This window comes from Ornithodoros turicata, chromosome 1 (assembly GCF_037126465.1).
Source record: "Ornithodoros turicata isolate Travis chromosome 1, ASM3712646v1, whole genome shotgun sequence".
Lineage (NCBI taxonomy): Eukaryota > Metazoa > Arthropoda > Arachnida > Ixodida > Argasidae > Ornithodoros > Ornithodoros turicata.
The window spans coordinates 37307375-37322897 of NC_088201.1; the positions used below are offsets into that span (position 1 = coordinate 37307375).

General features: G+C 42.5%; 1 protein-coding gene and 1 long non-coding RNA gene across 2 annotated transcripts in view; one reads left to right on the plus strand and one right to left on the minus strand.

Annotated features, from left to right (window-relative positions):
• The window catches only part of LOC135378025 (uncharacterized), a 259572-nt gene that overhangs the window by 202151 nt on the left and 41898 nt on the right, over positions 1 to 15523 (minus strand). The gene's annotated exons all lie outside the window — the stretch shown is intronic.
• LOC135378021 (iroquois-class homeodomain protein IRX-3-like) overlaps positions 5600 to 15523 on the plus strand; it is a 74515-nt gene continuing 64591 nt past the window's right edge. Inside the window, exon 1 of the mRNA XM_064610842.1 lies at positions 5600 to 5772. The gene's annotated coding sequence lies outside the window, so the exon portion shown is untranslated. The remainder of the gene's footprint in view (positions 5773 to 15523) is intronic.

The window sequence follows — 15523 nt, forward strand, 5'->3', positions numbered from 1 at the left end:
TAAGTAGTGGAGTGTATCCCAGTGCGTTAAAAATGGCAAAGGTGATGCCCATATTTAAGTCCGGCGACCCCGACGTTCTGGAGAATTATCGTCCGATCTCTATTTTAAACACGATAAACACAATTTTTGAGAAGCTTGTGTGCAAGAGGGCAACACATTATCTTGAGAAATACAAAATAATATGTGCAAATCAACATGGCTTCAGGGCCCACCGATCAACCTCGACTGCAACTCTATAGACGTCAGTCAGCTTATTAACGGCTCTCTCAATGACAAACTTCTCGTTTTGAGTATCTTGTTCGATATGAAGAAAGCCTTCGACAGGGTTGACCATACCATATTACTGAATAAGCTACACTTTTACGGCTTTAGGGGACACATATACTATTTCTTTCAGAGTCATCCCCATATCATCGTCATCATGTATTTCTCTCTCTCTCACTTTCAGAGTTACCTCTCGGAACGTAGCCAGTCTGTCACAGTTAATGGGATGTCATCGAAATTTTCAAAAATAAGAATAGGAGTACCACAGAGGTCAGTTTTGGGGCCGGTGTTATTTTCCTTATATATAAATGACCTGCCGAATGCTCTAAAGGTATTTAAATCGTTTCTTTATGCTAACGATACGCGTCTGTTCTGCACACGATCTTCTTTAGAGCAATTGGCAGTTGCTATGCAATCTGATTTGATCGAGTTGCAGAAGTGGTTGTCGGCCAATAGATTAACACTAAACACTACGAAAACCACCTTTATAATATTTCGCACCTCCAGATCCCAAGTGGACACAAACAACTTTTCCTTAACTCTGTGCAATGATACGATTAGACAAACAGAACGAGTACGACACCTAGGTATAATTTTGGATAGCAGATTGTCCTGGAAGCCAGTCCGTACAGAAGAAATTAGCATACGGCTGCCATGTACTAACGAAATGTTGACATGTTTTTCCATTGTACATATTGAGATTATTGTATTGTAGTTTCTTTCAAAGTCACCTCACATACTGTCTAGAGACCTGGGGATGCACGTATAAGACGTATCTGACAGGGGTATATAGTACGACTACAGAAACGAGCTTTGAGAATTATGATGTTTGGACATTCTATCGATTGAGCAATTAATAATACAAAAATGGGGGCGATTAATACATAGCGTTCTGAGGAATAATGAATCGATTCATGTAACTACTTTACAACAGCCGCGAAGAGTCACACGCTTTCATACTAGTTGCAAATTTATTATCCTTATATTGCAAGGAATGTCTATGGTACTCGCACTATACAACATTTTGGGGTCCGAATTTGGAACGATTCAATTACGGTAAAAACCGCTCAGCAGTTTGAAAGTGCATTAGATGAATATATTGGAAATGTTTCTGTGGGTATATGGTAAACGTATAACATCTATAGTGGTGTCTTATTAGAGTATAGTGTAGTATTAGTAGTGTAATAGTACTAGTAGTGTAGTATAGTGTAGTTTGTAGTATTAGAGTATAGTAGAGTCGTGTCTCATTGATGTATTTCCTTGAGCCATGTGATCAACTACATTGTTATGCCTTAGCATTAAGCATAGCCTTAGCACTTGAAACTTACATGATGTGCCAGTCTTTGCTGCCGAATGTATAAATGCATTTTTGTAGTGGATCCACCACTAGCCTTGGCTACGGGACCACACAATGTTGTGCAAATGTTAATTTGGCATGAATTTTGAATAAAATATGAAATATGAATATGAAAAGATACGCCTTGGCACTGCACGAACCATGCCAATAACATATATAGTATATAGTTCAACCACATTAACGTGAATTAACATTAAAATGGTGCAGGCCACAAAATATTTAACTCACGAAAACAGAAGTTAAAAATATACACCATTGCAAGCGACAATATGTAACAATGTCAACTTATAATTTCTTACGTTGCCGATACGCTTTGCACTCCTTTGTATTCCCCACGTCAGATTTCTTGCGGGACGTACGGGCAATAGCCTGGGGATCTGTAAAACAGGACTTCACTGTCTATCAGTATACATGAAATTTTGTCAAATAAAGCACGTGTGCAACATTGAACTCGGGGAAACACTCGATACATGTATCGTTATTTTTTACTATAAATCCCGCAATATGACATGAAATGCGGTATGAAATTTTCACAGTCGTTAGAGGCAGTAAATTGCCTATAAATTGAATCTAATCCCGCGTTTGTGACTAAGTTACTGCGCATGCTACATGAAGGGCGTCACGTGCACAACAACCGAATCATATCAGCGTAGCGGTCAAATATGCCGGGTGGTCATTTCCATTTGATGCAAAAAGTTTCAAGGGGATACATAAAGTATGGCTACACTCTAAGGAAAAAAGGAAAACAGCACAGTGCAAGTAATTGTACAGCTTCTATTGCCCTATAGACTGCAAGTATATACTCCCCATTTTAGTCCCCTGACCCTGAAATTTATTCCCCAGCCTGTGCAAATACCCTAAACTTCGCATGAACGTCCATGCCCTCGGTCCCGAAAGAGTCTAATGGTTGTGGCAATGCCTCTATAGCCTCGAAAAGGACACAAAATTACTTCTTTCTTTTCCTTAGAGGGTATAGAAATGACAGTATCTCGGGGTGTCACTTTCTTGGGACATTTTCCCAGCTTTTTACGATTAGGCTTTTTACTATCCCTCTAAGAAGAAAAAAAGGAGTAAAATTTGGAGTAATTGCAGTAGTCCCCTAGATTGCAAGTATACTCCCCATTTTAGTCCCCTGGCCCCAAAGTTTACACTCCAGACTGCAAATAGTAACTTTACAAATGGTCTCCTGAATACACACACACAAACACATAAATGGGATGATGACGTGGTGGGTTATTCGCCACCGCTATGGGTACATACGCGGTACACTGTCCCATTGCTCTTGCGGAAGGGATGAGAAAGGGATGATGATGGAAAAGTGCAACAATCTATATGCAAATATGTGTTCTTCGTGAATTTGATGGAATAAGGACAAAAACTTAGCTAACTTATATATTTTCCACCGACACAGAGGAAGAAATAGTGGTTGTTTCTTGGCAAATTGTGCCCTATATGCATGTCGCAAGATTTTATATATCACTCGACATATCGTGGTTGACGGTTTGATTCAAAGTAATTTTCTTTCTTCTACATGAATTATGTACCTATAGAAGTGTTAGGAGAGAGCGTGAAATGCAGTACCCACTCTGTGGCATTCATTTAGTCCCGAAAGGGACCAATTTTTGTGGCATAGCCTTTACTGCTCAAAAGACTAAATCACTCATTTTTTCTTACGATCACTCGCTAAGATCACTTGCCCCAAATACGTATTCTACGTTTAAGCTATATGACTCTCTAGAAGAGCGCTCAAGCACTTATTGCTAGGCTGCAATTTACATTTACAATTTTCAACTTCTAAGAGTGTATGGGTGAGACACGTACACAGGTTAAACCGTGTCTTACGAGTGTATGATAAGTTTTAAAACGTGGCCTGGAGATCAATCAAGAGCAGTTGTCGTCTGCTGCGACTGCGTGGCCTGCGCGATATTCCCGCAACTGAACACCTGATGGAAACTGTCGGCACAACAACTGCAGATTATTTTTCGCGGTATAGACATCATTGATAGAAGGGCCTGTTGCGTATGTCGTTGTTGTCACGTGTGGCGAGACTCCCGCGTAGAAAAAAAAAAAAAAAAAAAGGGGGGGGGGGGGAGCCAACCCGGAGATCTATACGTTCCGTGCCGGCTGCGGTACCGTCGGTGGAAATAAGACGCGCTTGAGCTACCGTGGTCTCATTTTGTGCTGTGTTTGGCCCTGCGCGAGTTATGTGATGGTGAGGTTCCATCTTTTACAGTATCGAGTGGGAAGCTTCAGGAAATTGAGTTGCTTACGAATGAAGTAATATGTGAATCCCTGCAAGTGAATGCGTGCTCACAACTGCGCCATATCAAAAAGGGAAAGGCACAGGAAGCGCGCCATGGAAATTGTATCCCAACTATATAGCGAGTAAACGGCTAGGCCTAAGCTTCGAGGGTGGCATGGCACCTGTTGTCATTTGCATGCAACCTATAAGAACTGCATGGTGGGCGCCTCTTTTCCTCAGCATATATATCTAACCCCCAGAAGGCAATATAGAGTTCTAAACGTCGCGTGTATGATTTCTTAGGGTCATACTTACCCTGGACAAAGGTTATTTTCATACTCGAATGTTATAGGAATATATTATAAAGTTATTAGTCAGCACCCCAGATACCGTTCTTAGGTTGAACACGAGTATACAGTCACTTCAAATCGCACGGTACCGTCCACCTCCGCCTCATGGCCCCAGGTCTGCTGACGGTCTGCTACAGTAGACCAATTGACAACGCTCGGTTCTCACTTCCGCTTGGAGAAAGTCCGAAGAAAAAACGTGTGCAAACTACCTGGAAACCGAAATTCACAAAATTTCGCCAAGTATGACAAAGATCCAATGTCACCTTTCTTTGAAAGGTCCTTGTACGTTTGGCAATGAGGAGGTCTGCTAATGCTATTTGACTCTCAAAACCAATGCAGAAAGTGATGATGGTGATGATATTGGGAACAGGGAAATACACAAAAAGTGATTGTTGTCAGTTCATTACTTTTCCAACATATATCGTGTCTTTGGCGGCCTCACATTCACTTGCGAAAGCGCTGCTGTCAAACAATGGTAGAAACGTAATAATCAATTACCCTTCCATATCATGACAGAGCGTATGTTCCACAAAGAAATGTCTGAAAGTGTCACAACCACCCATAGTGTGTTTGGAGAATGTAACTAAGCCAGGCCGATCGACCTATAGGAGCCCACAGCCCAAAGCCGCAGAAATCTTCCGAGTACAATTTGGCTCCAACAAAGACTATATTCTGAGAATGGCGTTGGGCCATCATTCACGCCACGGGACAGATGATCCGTTTTTATTCCCCGTCAGCCTCACGCGTGACGTCAACGCAATCAACAGCATGGAACCGGCCAAACTTACAAAAGAAATGCGCACAATGGCTAAATGGGTGAACTACGGGGCTATATATACGTGCACATGGCGGGCACATTTACATACATGTATAAACCCGGTGACAGAACATTCGGGGAGGCTCGCCCTAACCCAAACGGGATCCCGAGAAGAAAGCCCTTTATTCGCAACACTCCCCAAACACACGTACGTACAGATGCAGATACCCTCTCGGTGGTTGGTGTATCACCGGGGGGAAATTCCGAGGAGGACAGTTGGGATCGGTTTTTGACAACTAGGTACCGATGTCGACGCGGCTTGTCGGCAGCCATGATAATTTGTTGCTCCCACTTTTTTGTGCACCTCCCCCCGTCGTCCGGCCCCTTCTATAATAATTATTTTCACGACTAGTACGGTTAATAGTTACACGGCTGTGTGACGGGGAGAGCCGAGGCGGAGTTGGCAGAATCCCGCGAAGCAAGGCGGAGTTGTTGCACGGAGGCGAGGCTCCCAAGCCGCGACCAATGCTTCTGCGGCGGCGGCGCCGTGCCCTGATTGGCGAGAGCGAGACTGCCGGGGAGAGCGACGACCGGGAGAGGGAAGTGCACACCGCCGAGGCCACCACAAACATCCCGGCAGAAGCACGGATCGCCGCTGGTCGCGCTCGCTGGAACTCGTTGACCGGCCGCCGTGTTCTACAACGCGTTATTATGCCGAGTGTTCCTGTGTCGTGCCTTTGAAAGACCACCATGCCGATGTGACGCATGAATTTGGATAAGGAACCGCCACCCGGATCGCAAGGTAAGACGCCCTTCGAACCGGCCGACCGCGTGTCGCTAGTAGTCGTCGCCGCCAGCAACATTCTGGACTCCGTTACGCCCATTGTTTTTTGGCTCATGCAAACAACAGTGTGCATGACGGTGGCCAGAACAGGGGATAAACTTCATTTCGTGCTTCCTGTGCAGCAGTCGTGGTACAAGATAACGCCGTCAATGACCATGTGAATGAGATCGTTGTGTCATGGCGCATGTCACCTAACGATGATGTGCTTCATGATAATACGCAATGGACAAGCCGTAACAGGGTGTCAACCAGTGCCCATGTGTAAATTAAACATGTGTGCCTAATGCCGGTATCGGAGATCCGAAACGAGGAAGGTTAATTCGACGAGATTGGCATAGTATACTGTCTGTCTTGCCAATAGGTATCACCGTGAGAACATCGCATAGAGATGCTCATCGAGACTCATACGACAGTGTTGTCCAAGTTTACGTATAGCGAAGTATGCGGAATTCAGACATGAATGACGGACATGTGGTCTAACAACATGAAATACGACATACGCACCTCATAGGTTGTCATTAAGCCAAGGCGGTTTCCATTTCACGTGCTAGGGTTCTGGCGACCTTTGGTAGTTACCAGACGTGATTTAGTCACCGTATACCATTTGGCAACTCAATTACATGAACGTCAACAATTGCAATGACGTCATGCATGGTGACGTAATAGATGCAAATGTTGCTGTATTTCAAAGACTAGCATTACTTTCTACGGAGTGCCGATACTTTTGGGTGCTTATGTACACAATCTGGGCCATATTCGCTTCCTTATTGTACCGACGCTGTCATATGAGCACTAACGTTTCATGAGGTTATGATATCAGCTTTCTCATGAGGCTTCCTCACGCTATTACGTGTAACTATATGTTCTCAAAGCGGTTTTTTTCCCCCTCAAACTTGACTTCCGTCGAAATAATATGTGTAGCAACTGATTTCTGAGGGGTCACGGAATCGATACTATATACTGAATTATACAGTCGTACGTCATATGATAACGTTTCATTCTATTCTACATATTCCCCAAAAGACACCCCTTCATGGAATTCTACCTTTCATACACTGCTATGTCAAAAGCTATGAAAAATTTATGAATACATGATCCCCTTTATTGGTAGTCGTCACGTGCGGCAAAATGAGGTGACAGCCTTGTTTCAAAGAAACGGCTCTCCAGGTCTCATTAGGGAGTTAAACTTTCACTTTGACAACATTATAGGCTCTATTTTTTACAAGCTGTAATGTTGGAGTAGAGGCATTTGCGAAATAAAAGCAATGGCATTCAGACAAATCTATGATAAACGATATTGGGTGGTGTCCTTTCCTCCGTCGACCTCACGGGGTGTCGGACATCACCACAGTATCGTCAACTTAAATTTTTACTGAACTGATGATAAACGTGAAGCACCATATAGGCATATATTGGCGAGCATTTCGAATATCTTAGAAACAGAGTAGACAACCATGCTTGTCTCGTAAATCTGCACCACAACACACAGTCTGTTTTTGATGATTCACGATGTCGTTTGCATTTCTGTATTGCAACATGAATGCTTGTGAATCTGTATTTACCTCTCAACCAACATGAATAGTCGAAATAATTCGAAACAGGCATAATGCACAAGACACAGCCACGTGTCCAATCTGTATCTGACATGTCTGGAAATAATTCACTCTTTTAAAATAATAAGTAAAACTACAGCTCACGTCGTGCGACAAAGTTGTTTTCAACACATGTAGCTTGAGGATATTAACCGACAAAACTCGCATGAGAAATGCGCCGCCATTTTAGTGCAGCTTCCCATCGCACTTTTACAATCCTGTTTGCGTTCAATTCTCTTTCGCACTCTCGTGTTCGTAACCATGTGTCCACGAAAGGACGAGATCTGGATTTTTCGTAACATATACACGATCAGCGTGTTGACAAGAGTATATACATTGTCTCGAAAGCTGAAATAGGTAATATTCAAATCCTGTCCGGCTTGCTTACACTTTTAGTACATGATGCATTACACGTTCCTGACATGCTATCACAGTGTAATCTTATTCAGTGCTTAGGGTGCAAGCACGAGAAATCTATATAACCTGGTCAGGATATTTGAACCTTATCATTAACCCGGCTTCGTGGCTTTATAGATTCGCACACTCGCGCGACAGTAATTTCACTCATTATATTTTCTTTTTCTCTTTTTCCATTTTTCAAATTTTAATTTTCCTCCTTCATTTCGCTAGCCGCTGAGCAGTCAGCTTTTAGTGCTATGGAGTAGATTGATCCGCATTTGTGGAACTATACCATCTCCATATTTTTTTAAACATTCATCCTCTTTATTGTGATTATTATTGCCTACAAATGCGGTTCTTTTTTTTTTTTGCACTAGTTTACGCAATAGTTTGCGGTAAACGTAACTGAATGACCCTAATCTCTCAGCTCCGCCCCATATTTATTACACTTCTATGGTCAATATTATCTGTATATCTATAAAGTCGATCTCTCAAGCAGGCAAACTATAATTACCATCCCCGTCAACCGCCGTGTAAACACAAAACGAGGTTAGCCAACACAAAATGTTCACGACAGAGGTTTCTTTCACCGCCGTTATTTTAAGCTCGCTTGTTCACGACTCAGTATAACAGCGACAAAGATAGCCGGAGTACGACTCCCGCTGTGTCGATATCCGCTAGTTTACTTAATTGTTCTAAACAGCTCAATACAAAGCGGAGCAATCTATAGTCGAAATTGCAATTCCGTCCTGAGTAACGTTCGCGCTTTCTCTTGCGCCGTTATTAATCTGTTTATTCTGGTACGTTGTGTTTAAACAGTGCCTGTTTTTGCTTCAAAATGGCCCCTAAATCTGAAGAGCAAGCAACTCAGACCTATTAACAGAAGTCGTAAAGTGATCTTTTAACCGAAAAAATAATGAAATAATGAGCGTTCTTGATTTAATACGGCGATAGGGCGGGGTTGTCAGGATAACATGGTGTAAGAACACGTATTCGATCCATTAAAAATAATTTTTCGTCCTCATATTGCGCAGCATTCCACACCTTTTTTTTTTCTTTCATAATTCCTCTATTCTTTTTTTTTTTTTTAATGGCTTGCAGCTAAGTATAAGCAGCTACTTTCTTTAAACGGTTTTACCGTGCCTCTTTCACACTTTTGAACGCCGTCGCGACATGTGCTTTCACTATAGTGCCCTTGATTAGACAACGATGTCTGCTGGGTGGTGATTTGAAGAAGAGAGCGGTATAAGAATGGGTTACGGTGTTCTTCCTCTATCAGAAACAGGGCTCGTGTTCGTGCTGTACCAAATGACTCCGCTGGCTTCGTTCCATTTATAGCTTACGTGCAAGTATACAGGTGCTGTGTTTTCTGTTTTATTACGAAAGCAAGAACAGAGGCTGTAGCTTATAAAATGAGCTCATAAACGTCATTTTTGTATATCATTCGTGGCCTACACATATTCAAAATTCGTCGTGTTGCTTACATGACTGGCATATAAAATCATTTTTAACATTTCTGATTCAATTAAGTGTAGAATGAAGCTATATTCGCAGCATTATTTTTGGAACCCTATCAACGCAGACGACAAGGATTTGGCCATATATATATTTACAACACTCGCGTTCTTTCGTGCACAGCTAGCACACGTGCAATCGATACAAGTAAAAAAAAATCGTCATGCTCCGATTTCTTGGACAAACATGGCCTCCGAAAAACATCGCAATTCGGTAACAAAAAAATCAGAAAAGAGAGAACGGTATGCGTACATACGGCCGAACCTGATTTCTGTGTTCTACTGACGTGTTTACCTGTTATTGCGGTTTAGTGGTATTTACAAACGCTGTTTTTTTTTTGTGTTAAATATTCGTAAACTGGCATGTAGAACTATATACACCAAGTAGATTCTTTGGAATCGTATAACATGTCGGATGTTTGCCACCGATCTTACTACGCGTACAAAAGAAGAAAGAAAAAAGCTGCAGGAGCGGTCACATACCACTTAATACATGTCACGCACTCAGTCAACATTAGTCGCTGCCGAAACGCACATATGTAACACAACATCAAATTGTTCAAGAGGCCGAAGTTTCTTCGAAAAAAAAAAAAAAAGCATACAAGGCATATTTCAACTACTTAATCTGCAAGGTCCCAAAAGAGGCTTTCTCTTGCAGGAAACCTATACACGTGAACCCGCATACATGTACTTGGAACCCAACGATATATACGGCCCTGCAACTTTCGAGGAATGTCTGCAGAAACGTGGCGGTTCTCGCTCATGATCGCAGTTGTCTCGCGACGTAAAGCCCCGAATTATATATATACGTGGCGGTTCCACAAAGAGAAAGAGCATTATGATCTCTGAGCAGCACGTAAGAACTCTCGAATGTTGTATGGTTGCTGTAAGTCGTCATCCATGTTGCATGCGTGTTCCACGGTGCACTTCAACGGTTTATTCGTCATACCGGAAACGGTGGTATTCGTTTGTATGTCGAGGGGCACTCGACATCGTATACAGCGAATTGTTTAACTCGCAATGCGGACGTGTTACGAGCACAAGGCATCATCTACCTCTCGCATGGAACATGGAACCACTGCATCATTCGGAGCCCCTATTTCCGCAGCAGAACAGGCGGAAAGAGACGAGACTAAACTGTCAGTGCGGGACGAAAGTGAGGAAATACACATCAGTTTCTTCAGGCATAGAAAAGACTGAGAAAATTACGAACATTTAGTAGAAAAGAATCAAGGCCGTTGGGGTGATGTTCTGGGTGAAGTATATGGCTTCTCAGAAAACGTTGCCACGGCCGGGCGAACTGGGTTTAAAGTCCGCTCCGTATATACCATGAGAACGTTGAAGACGTAGATTGGTGTGAGCAAAGCAGAGAACTTATATAATTATTCGAGTTTCTCTTTTTATTATTACGCTCGAAGATGTAGTTTAAGTTTGTTCAGGTACAGACCGATTAGTTCATATTTTAAATTACAGTTGTACTGATCAAATAAAGCAACCCCCCCCCCCCCGCCAATTCACGTTTTCTGAACCGTTCAGTTTATCTGAGACAGATCGCGTGTGCTTAAAAGTCAGCTGAGCACGACAGAGCTTCGAAACATAATGGGATTTTCCAGGTAAGAAACATGTGCAGCTATAATCTTTACGTTCACATAGGGCGAAAAGCACATATTCCCATAGTTCTTCTGTAAACGGCATAAAAGGTGTACGTGCGGAGAACGCTGAGGCGTCTTGAACAAATGTGGTCGTAAAAGAAGTAATGCTACAACAAAGTGCGAACTTTTGGTTAGTTAGGGCCCGCCCTAACACACACACAAACACACATAAGAGACGATGAATTAACAGCCTCGACTGTCTCATTATATATATATATATATATATATATACATATATATTTTATGTAGCAAAACTATCTACTGACTGCATGACTTTTTGAGGAGGAACATCTTGTTGATGAATCCCTATTAATCACAATGCTGCTACATATCGTTGACGTCTGCGTACATTCCATATAGTATAATTGCCTCCGAAAAATTGTCAGATCAGTTAAATTTCTTTTTCTTTCGCTTAGTGCGAACGCTTGTGTACCAGAAGTATACAGTCAAAACAATTTCAAAAACCGTGACGTGTGGCATCATATCATTTTTTTAATTCCGTCACGAGTGAATCAGGACAGATCTGTTGACCATGGTTGACCACTCTGGGTGAAACGTGACGATTGTCCATTTCGTTTGTCCGATGTTTTATATATGACACAGTCTTGTCAGCGGAAACCGATGGACATTGTAGGCGTCCAGGCGTATCCTATTCCTAAATCACTTCATTTGATGAGGCAACACATGGATTATAATCTTGTGTATCATCAGCAGGGTCGTGATGGACAGGGACTGCTTCGTTCCTCAAATTGTCGCTTCAGCGGACAGCGGCGAAGCATTTTGCATCCGATCTGTACTGCGATGAGTGTGTATGGGTTTCCCTTGTGTACAACTTGCGGCAGGAGCTGTTACCACAAGCACATTGTTGCTTCCGTTTTTTTCGGTCTAATATGCAGTATTATCGTAATTCGCTCCGATTTGTTGACGCTCGCAGACATTAATAGACGCTCAGCGAATCTCTATTCTGACACTATATCGACAATTCCACAGCTGTGCATATCGTGGATAAGTAGATACACATTTCAGCATTCATTGTATGGTGAATTTTTAAATACATTCCACGGATTCGAACATGCGAAAACAAGTTCTAATAATAACTGTCACGCAGTGCGAGCACTGTGTAGGATTAAAATATGATCAATGCTTTCTATTGCTCGTTACTGTGGCACTGTTTCATGACACAAGGAATGCAAATGGCATGCACTATCTATGAGACACACTATACGCTTACAGTACGGATAGTATCTGCACTGTAGTGTATAGAGAACGACGCATGAATAGAAATGGAAGAAGAACATTGAGATGTAAGCTCAATGCGTCATCAACATGGATGCTAGCTACCCTATATCACTTAAAGCTGCGTGCTAATTAAGTCAAAGAAACAATCATTAATAGAAAAATACTGGTAAAAATAACTGAAAAAAGACACACGAAATGTAATGAATACATCTAGAATATTTCGTTAATTTACGCCACGCTGACCTCGCTTTCTGAGCACTTACCGACACACACAAGAGACTTCATATTTGGAACTTTGAGAATGAAGAACAAAGACAGGAACGCACGGGGCAAGATTCTTGAAGACACGACAAGAATTGAGATTCTTTTCTTTGTTCTTCATGCATGATCAGGGTTGTAAATATGGCTACCCTGCAGTCACCACCAGCTCGCAAGGTTTCTCGCATTTTTACGGGAGCCTTATTCATTTATGGGTTTATGATGATGATGATGATTAGGAGTTTAATGGCGCAACGACAACAAATTTATGGGCTTATGTTCGCGAAATTGTTCTCATACTGGGTGGGCTTTGTTCAACCGCTGGTGTGATGTAAATACAGCTCTATACAACATCAACAATAAATGATGATGATGAGATGGGGTGTTTCACCGCGGCGGTGCGATACCCTACCCCATTCCACGTGGAACATTATGTGAACATGATGAACGAAGGATGAAAAACACAAGAAAGAACTAAAGCGTCTGGAGCAACCCAGTGGACGACAGGAAGTCCATGAACAGGTGAAGAACCCGACGATGTAGCACAGGATCTTCATAGGGGCCAATGAGTGCAGCTAATGTGGGCGGCCTCTTGCTGATACGGGCAAACTCATCACACAATATCTGCCTTTGCGGGCAGTATAGAGTGAACATTCCATAAGAATGTGCTGGGCGGTCGCCACGACTCCGCAGGAGGAACAGAGGCTTGTGTCACAGCATCTGATCATGCACTTGAATTGCGGGGTGTAAGCCACATTGAGCCGGAGTCTACGCAGGAGGGAGGCAAAATGGCGTAATAGACGGGCAGGGAAAGAAAACGACGAATTTGGGTCTACCGACCGCATGAGAGATTGAGCCGTGATGCCCCGGCGCCATTGCTGCAGAGCCAAGGGTTGAAACCATGCAGTTAGTATAGGGCCCTTCTGTCACCTCTCGACAGCACAATGGGCACGGCTGTCGGGGACTCGTGGCAGCTGTATACGGGTACGTATAGGTACAGCTAGTTTTATTGAGAAAAGGGAAGGTTACCAAACGTTCTTCGTAATTTTCACTTCTTACGACGGTATAGCATCTCCTTGAGTTTGAGGAGTTCAGAACAAGGACAATTTGGGCGAAGAAACGGCGAAGAAGGACAAGAAGTCGAGAAGGACAAGAAGTCAAGAAGGACGACAAGTCGTCCTGTTCCTCGTTGTTCCTTCGTTCAAATTGTCCTTGTTCTGAACTCCTCAAACTCAAGGAGATGCTATACCGTCACCGGAATACCAGCTATCTTGCATGATTTCATCGGTGGTGATGTTCTACTCTTTTATTTCGTAGCGTTCCTTTTTGTTATTATTATCGGCATCTTTGTACGTTGCTTCACCGTCCGTATTTTCCAACCTGCGTTACATACAGCGAATGTGATCACACGTCTAGTCACCAAGCCACAAAATGTACGAATACATGCACGCAACGTGGAACGAATTATGCAGTTATGTTGACCGATTATTCCGGCAGGTAAAGGATTCATATATAGTCCTATTTTTAATCAGTTAACTGACAGTGTGTGTAGACAATGTGTGTGAGTGACTGACTGTCTTTGTAAACTGTGTCTTTGTATTGTAGTCAGCCATTTTCGTTTTTCTAAGTGATCTGGAGTAGCCGGCTCTCGTAATGAGTGCCTATTTTTCCATTTTTTCTTATCAACTCAACTCAATCAGTCTGCACTTGTTCATCAAGGAACAGGGGATATATGAGCGTGTGAAATTCTATTAACGTCACATTAACGTCCGTACTACTTCGAGACCTTCGATATTCTGTCGTTGGAGATCTTCTGGTCGACGTATTTACATACATTTTAGTAGAAATTATGTCACTTCGATTCGATGTCCCATTGGCCAACGCATTTCTGTTCAAGATAGGCGCACAGCCTTCGTCGTTGTGTTCAACATGTGGTGTGCGTGAAGATTGGGAACGTATTCTTCTCGAATGTGCGCGGTTTCACACTGCCGTTTGCAACCGCAGAGATCCCTGGACCGTCTTCATATAGTCGACCCTTTGACATCGTGAAATTGCTGGGCGAATGGCCTGCAATTCATCGTCAAGGGGACAGCGCTCACTCATCACCTTCGTTAAGAGCATATAGCAGGGCTTTCGTCTTTTTAGGCGTTTTCTTTTTCTCCTTTTTCTTCCTCTACTATATCTGGAGTAGCTTGTCCCGCGGGGAGCGGGCTCGCATCTCCATATTTTTTCTTCTACCAGCACCATCATCATCATCATCATCATCATCATCAGAAATTGTGTCTGACAGGAAGACCGCCTCCAACGTCTGGAACTTATGTAGGATAGTAATATATCGGACAAATTCCCGCAAAAAATAATAACTGCGCTTAATATTATTTCGCGTTTAACACTGACGAGTAATGTCCACAAAACCACTGAGCTCATTTCTTGTTTCGGCCACATCCTGCGCCTTCAGCTGAACGTCAGAATCAGACATGTACAAGATACTATAAAAACTGAGTATTTAAAATACGATACTAAATAGTGAATGCAGAATCTAAGATACAGTACAAATACCTGGAAAAGAAAGTAACCAGAGTAGAGTAGCAAATACGTCAAGAAATATTTGACACATTTCAGGGAGTACTGGTCATCAAATTGATTACTGCGTGCGTTCTTTTTTTTTTTTTTTTTGTAATTTAAGCATATACGTTATTTGCTCATAACAGAACTTGTATTTCAGAATGTCCGTCAGTCAGCCTTCCCCTCTCTCTCTCCTTTTTATTATTATTATTTTTTTGTTGAAAATCATCAACTTGGGCTAACAGGGCTTCAACAACAACAATAAGTGTTTGTTGTCCACAATGCTATCGAAGCGAGGATACCTTTTCCCATATGCTACATTCTGTGGTCCGATGCCCATGTGCGGAAGGAATAAACCAATCACAGTGAGTGGCAGATATGACCCACCTGTCTCTCACAGAATCGAAACGGGGAGAAAGCAAGCACTGGTCACTTGCCAACTCGGGAGGTTCTATATATAGTTACCTAATATGAGTCAATAAATTCCCTG